Consider the following 6,897-nt stretch of genomic DNA (forward strand, 5'->3'; position numbering starts at 1 on the left):
TGAGCCTTACACTTGAAAAATGAATAACTCTGGTTCACCTGATTAGATTTTTATTGTTTTAGTGTCAAATAATTTATTGAAAATTTACTTTTTCTAAATTGGTTTGGGATATTTCTTGTGTTGAGTTTTAACTTTATCACTGTTTGTGTGCTGCATAAATACTTTACACATTGCCTCCACGTTAAGCCTGACTGCTTCTTGTGCCAAGCTACCTAGGGTTAAGCACAGTGTTAATTTTGTGACTTTTTGTGGTTATCCCTGCAAGGGATTGTGGCTGTTGCTTGACCAGGGCTCACACCCCAGTTAACCAGCTACCTAATTTCTCACAGCAATCATACCACTGAATCAGTTTAACTGATGGCTGGTCTCAAAACACCCATCTTCTGAGGGACTTTTTAAGACAGGATAACCGGATGGTATGGTAGGATCACAAAAAGAGTAGCTCCTCACTGCCGAACAGGGTTTACACCCAATTTCTCAAATTGGTGTTCAGCTGTGTGGATCAGGACTTGTGTTTGTGCAGTACCATACAGTGAACGTGTTACAAAAAAATCCCAGATAAATAGTTTAACATCAGAGTGACCTCTTTTTAAATCCCCCCTTAGTTTTTCAATTGGCTGTTTTCCCCCTTTTTTAAGTGTTCCCACCTTCCTTTTCTTTCTTGCACCATGGACGCCGGAAACTTTGACACCCTTTGGACAGTGTACCCCCATGCTTGTGCCCTAGTTAAGAACAAGAGGATGTTCTGGTGGGCGGTGGTCAAGGGCACCCCATTTCCAACCCCACTTCTTTGATTGTTCTCAACTAGGGCAAAAGCAGGGTGACTCTGTCCAAAGAAAACACCCACAGACGGGACCGCTACAGTGGTGGCTAATATGGCCTTAGGGGTTGCTAGTCCCCGAGGGCAGGAGACAGAACATGACCTAATCTCCCTTAGTTGGGAAGTAGACTCATGGCTGTGATCCCTAAGGGTGGGGATGTTCACTTTCAGCAAGTGGAAATGAATGGGATGCCTGTCACTGCTCTGAGGGACACCGGGGCTAGCCAGACCATGGTAGTGGAAAAGTTAGTTTCGCCAGAACAGTACACCAACCATGTGTGTAGGGTAACTCTGGTCCAAGGGCAGGACTATTTCGGCACTATGGCCTTGATATCCCTGGAGCGGGGTAGGGAGATGACCCAGAGAAGGGCCATAGACTGCATTCTGGGTAATGAGTTGTCCCGGGTGTCAGGAGAATTGGGTGGGGTGGTTGCCAAAGGCACCCTGATAGTTAATTTTTTCTGGGAGTACCACACCACAGCGGGAGGTCCAGAGGTGCAGATGGAGAGACAGTGGAGGATGGACTCCCACTGACTCCTGTTTAGCCTCAGGGTACAGATCCTGGGCTGAGTGGCCAATCTCAGGTTACTACCCCTGAACTGGTGGGGGGGAGAGTGCAGAAAGGGTGCCTAACACCTCCGGCAACTGCCCCCCTCTCAGAATTCGCAGAGGTCAGACATCTCTGGATGACCTGGGGCCTGGTTGTTGACACTGACAACTATTAAAGGCCACTGTTGGGTGTTGTCCTTACGGACAGAGTTTTCCTTGGGTTGGGCACAGAAGCCTGATCCAAGGCCAAGCAGTGGAATGGGCCACACAACTTTGTTGGCAATGTTGGTACTGTCTGCCAACTGGGATGTATTGGTAAGCAAATTACAGTTAGGTGCTGCACAAATGGGGTCTCCAGGTGAGGTGAATGATTCCAATGTGTCATTTCAGTGGCTCAGGAGAGTGTAGATAGAGGGGTCCAACTGAATTCAGAGAGGAGTAGAACTGACAAGTGCCTCTGCAGTAGAGGGACGCTGTCCCTAATCAGGGAAGTCCATCAAGGTATTGATTAGTCTACCCTGGCTTTAGGCTGGAGGGGTCATGTTGGAGACGGTCTTTTCTGCAGGGTCACCCCCAAACATTTTCCCTTCCTCCTCCTACGCTTGGTGGATATTTTGCTTTTATTGGCCTTAGCACTCTCTGCACTTTATCACTAATCTGCTAATCAGTGAAAAAGTGCTTGTGATCTCTTCCTAAAACATGGTTTTATTTGGTTATACAAAAATTGGCATATTTAATTCAATGGTAAGACCCTTGTAGAGTGGTATACCATATACCCATTGCCTGTAAAATACATGCTACCAGTGGGCCTGCAGCAATTATTGTGCCAACCACTTAAATAGCACTTCAGATCATGTGCCAGGCCTGCCATTGCAGCCTGAATGCAGTTCCCCCCTGCCAGGTGGGCTTGGCATTTAAAACCCTTTGCCAAGTCCTAAACTCCCCTTTTTTATTACATATAAGTCACTGGTAAGGTAGGCCCCTGGTGGCCCATAGGGGAGGGTGCTGTGTAATTAAAAGGCTGGACATGTACTTTTAAGTTTTACATTTCCTAGTAGAGAAAAACTCCCATTTTCATTTTCACTACTGTGAGGTGTATCCCTCCCATAGGATAACATTAGGGATTCCTTATCACATTTTATAAGCTTTAATTTTTAAATGAGAGGAGTAGATATGTTGTGTTGGGTGCCTATGGATTTGTAGTGATAAGCCCCTCTTTAATGTAACGTCAAATTTATCATTACAGTTATGAAAATGGCACTTTTAGAACGTTGGAACTATCCTGCCCTTAGCTCTTTATGCCTGCAGCCTGTCTGGAGTCCAATGAGTGGGTGTAGCTGAGAATTAGATTTTGTCAATTCCTCCCAAACAGTCACACAAGAGTAGGTTTGGCAGAGCCTGAATGCCCCATTGTCTGGCTTAAAGGGGAGGGGGCTATAAGCACAGTCCAGCTTGCACTTGAATTGGCTGTGTCCTGTCTCCTCACAATAGACTTAACAGCCCTGTATTTTCAGTGCAGCCAGCTTGGAGTGAGGGGAGGCAGGAAACTCCTAGAACTTCAAAGAACCTTTCTGGAAACATCTCCCACATTCCAGGAGCAAGGCACCAGAATATAAAAATAAGGCTCTCAGACCCACTCTTTAGTTCACCATTGGACCTGCAGAAGGACTGTCAGGGGACTACCTGCTACTGTGACCTGCTGTGCACTCTGCCAGAATGCTGCTGTACCTGGAAGAACTGTGTTCCTACCTGGAGCATGCTTTGAACCCCCAGAGGATAGCTATGCTTTTGTGGCTGTTTCTTGACCAGGACTCACATTGAAGTCAATCAACAACCCAGTTTTCACAGAAAGGTACTCACCCGTCCAAGTCCTACAAAGCACAAATCTTTTACAACTGCACCAGCTGTGGTGTTGTAATTTGGCTACAACCATAAAAAGGGAAACCTATCACTCCCAGTGTGTATTTATTGGATGGAGTGAGCCAATATGATCGGAATAAATTATTTTGAAAGCTTGAGCTGCTATTATGAAGGGCATATGTGTTGATTTGGCAAGTGTTATTGGTTTACTTCCTGGATGTTTTTTCATTTTAGTACACACGGCCTCATTTCCTGGGGCATCAGTGACTATCAATAACACTCATGTTACATATGCATAGTGCCTGAGACCCGTGCATGAGCTGAACCTGTCCCTTCATGAGCAGGCCTGATTAAGTCCAGACCGGCAAACTCATTTGACATGTTGCATTTACCCACTCCCAGTATTCTAACTTTAGGGAGCCCATTTTGTCCCAGGAAGTACAAGTGAATGTACTTGACTGGAAAGGCAGAATGTGGGCTGCCTTATTGTGTGATGACTAACACAAAGATTATTTCCAGGTCAGTTTTAGTCTGATCTTATTACTGCTGCTACATTAGGTAGTTAAACTGTGGATTATGCTGCTTGAATTGCCTTTTGAGAGCATTCCTTAACTCAGGTATGTCAATGTGTGTAGGACATCCTCCAATAGTAGCTGACTTTTAAGCTTAACAGGTTTTTTTTTAATTGTCTAATAAAGAGAAACACATACCTTTGCCTATAACCATCCAGAGGAGGAGGAAACAAAGGTGATCCCACTAAAAAAGAATAGGAAAAAAACTCCACAACAGCAGCCCCTATCAAAATTCCTCCTATCTCTTCTCAAAGAGCACCAACACTGCAGGTTGAAGTTAAGAACAGTTGCAACAGGTTTGAGACGTTTCAAGACCTATAAGGTACAACAACGTATGCCACTACCATGCAGTATTTTTCAGTGTGAGTAAAAAAAAAGCAGAAACCACTTCAGCACATTTATTGTAAAAGTATGTAATGTAGTTTTACTTCCCATCACCGCACATTGAAATTCAACTCATTGTATGCCTGTGTTGTTTTAATGCATGCCTCCACAGTAAAAGTAAGAGAAGAGCAACCTAAATTACTGACCTCTGTTTCCTGAAACAGAATATTCCAAATACATCTCAAATATAGCGGCCACACAAAGTATAATGCTATAATGAAAGAATCATATTTTTAAAAATTTCACCAAAAATATTATCCCACAATTTTAGCATACATATGAATGAAATCCAATCATACAAAATACATGTAATGCAGTATACTCCTTAGAAACAAATAAAAGGCATTGCTATGACAGTCACTTGACGAGACCAAGCACCACCTAACAGAGACCAAGGAGTGACAGTGCAGCATAAAAACTAATTCATACCTGTTAACAAGTACAACAAGGGGAAGTAACATTATACTATACACATGTGTATGTAAATCAGCATAAACTATTCAAGAGAAATAACTAAAGCCTTCTAAAACACAATGTTGTAGAAAAGGCTAGGATTATGAAGAAAAGAAAATGTGCAGTAAAAAGGATCTTCCTCTAAAAATTTGACAAGTGCCCTCACCAATTGTAAACTCACTTGACGGAAATAAAAGGTATTATTTCTTTTTTGTCAATAAAAAACGAATTCAAATGTTAGTATTTTCTCCTCCTCGAACACAAATACAAAACTTTGTGGAGAAAGTAAAAGAGACACTTTGTTAGAAAAAAAGAAAGCATCTCTTGGTTAACAGTTACATTTTTTACTCAAAAAATTAATTTTAATACCAAGTCAGTTTAACATAATAAACAAACAGTACACTATGAAACGAACAGTACACCCGTGTAAAACCTGATCCTACATTATACATGAATTAACACAAATTATTTTTTATGCTATAGAAAAAATAGAAAACTCTGTTTAAGCTACATACATTCAATCATCGAAAGGTACAGATTGTTTAGGAGCTGTATGAAGTATTTCAGTGATAAATGTATGAGTAGAACAGTTAAACTAGGTGAAACAGAACTGAAAACCAGTGATCATAACTCATGCTGCTTCAACTGTAGAAAGAGAAGTCTGAGGAGAAAATACGTACACATAAAGAGATTGTAACCACCTCCAATAACCTCTCTGGTACAATAATGAAGTTACACGTTGCTGGCAAACTCAAAAAGGACTATTATTAGAAATAAAACACAAAGTAAAGGTCTACCCTACCCAACAACAAGCATACATGACATACTAATTGGATTAGTCCTGAATTTTCCTCTTTTTGACTATCCTGTTCTTTACTTTCACTTTGTATGGGTCTCACTAACTGAGTCTCACTTGTGGCAAATTCTGTGGAATTGGACTGAAAGTGCGAACTACTAGTGCCTTTTAAAATAAGAATACTGCTGCACAGCTAAGGTAAGAGATCTGGGCAAGTTATGCTCAAACAAATGAGCACATACGTGTGCGCATGTGCCAACTGAGCAAGTTAGACTACTGTCTAGCTTAGCCCACAATCTGTACATAAGTAGCCTGTTAAAGAAGAGCAAAGGTCAGACTGACAGACACTCTTCATGTTCAGATCAGGCATACCAGGAGTGAGACATACGCGATTTGCGCAGACTCCTGGCTGTCTGAGCTGAACTTTGCTGGGTGTGTGTGTTGTTCGTGTATGTGTTGTGCGTGTATGTGTGTGTTGTGCGTGTATGTTTGAATGTTGAGTGTTGTGAATGGATGTGCGTGCATGTGTGAATGCATGAGTGTGAGCTCGCTGCCCAACCTCTCCCTCCTAAAATTACCAGCTGACACTGATCTGCAGTGCTTACTGAAAGGCTGTGTGCTCAGTGCATCATACCTCATGGGCAAAATCTGTATCACTACAAATTTTTACCATACGTAGGCCTAGAGAAACCAATCAGGTATCAATTTTAGGGTAAACATGTACACTTTTGTGATAACAGAGCTCCCTATTGCACTTTGAGAACTTTCATATTTCCCTAACTCAGCTATAATCAGATTCCAGGGTTTTGCCCCTCAACTCTTACAGGGCCAAGTTTTTACTCTGCTGGCCAGCAGGAAGATCAAGGGCATCCCCAGACAATACAGCCATTAACCATGCTTGGACCAGTTCCTGGGAAAGGAAAGGTATGGGAGGAACTTTGCATGTGATAACGCTTCACCCTGCACCTGACCTATGCAAGCTTCATCCAACTGAAACAATGTAGGAAGGCCACACCTCTACAGCCAAATGGAAGAGGAGTGTCAGGTGGAAGACTTGGACTCCTAGGAAATATCTTTTCGTAGGCCACTTGAAATTGCCATCTTTAAATGTCCAAGAATGCTGTGTAAGAGGGTTAGGGTAGGTGCGTAGTGGTGTTGTGCCTACCTTCCAGAACTTTGCACCCACACAAAAAGAACCCCTGCGCAAGTGACATGTACTTAAGAGGACACTGGTCCTGGAGTTATGATGCAGCAATAGTGTCCAACTGAGAGTAAGAAGACCCCTGAACCTCTTCAAGGATGGATTGTTGGACTTTGAAACTTCTGCTGACATTCAGAACTAGGATGAGTATCAAGGCAAGTGGCACAGGCCAACTTTCGCTCCTTAGGAATTATAGGGGAAATAGATCTGCTGGAAGACCCTGGAGGGTTCCAACTGGACTTCTGTGAACTGGCCTTTGACT

Source organism: Pleurodeles waltl, chromosome 3_1 (genome assembly GCF_031143425.1).
Source record: "Pleurodeles waltl isolate 20211129_DDA chromosome 3_1, aPleWal1.hap1.20221129, whole genome shotgun sequence".
NCBI classification, from domain to species: domain Eukaryota; kingdom Metazoa; phylum Chordata; class Amphibia; order Caudata; family Salamandridae; genus Pleurodeles; species Pleurodeles waltl.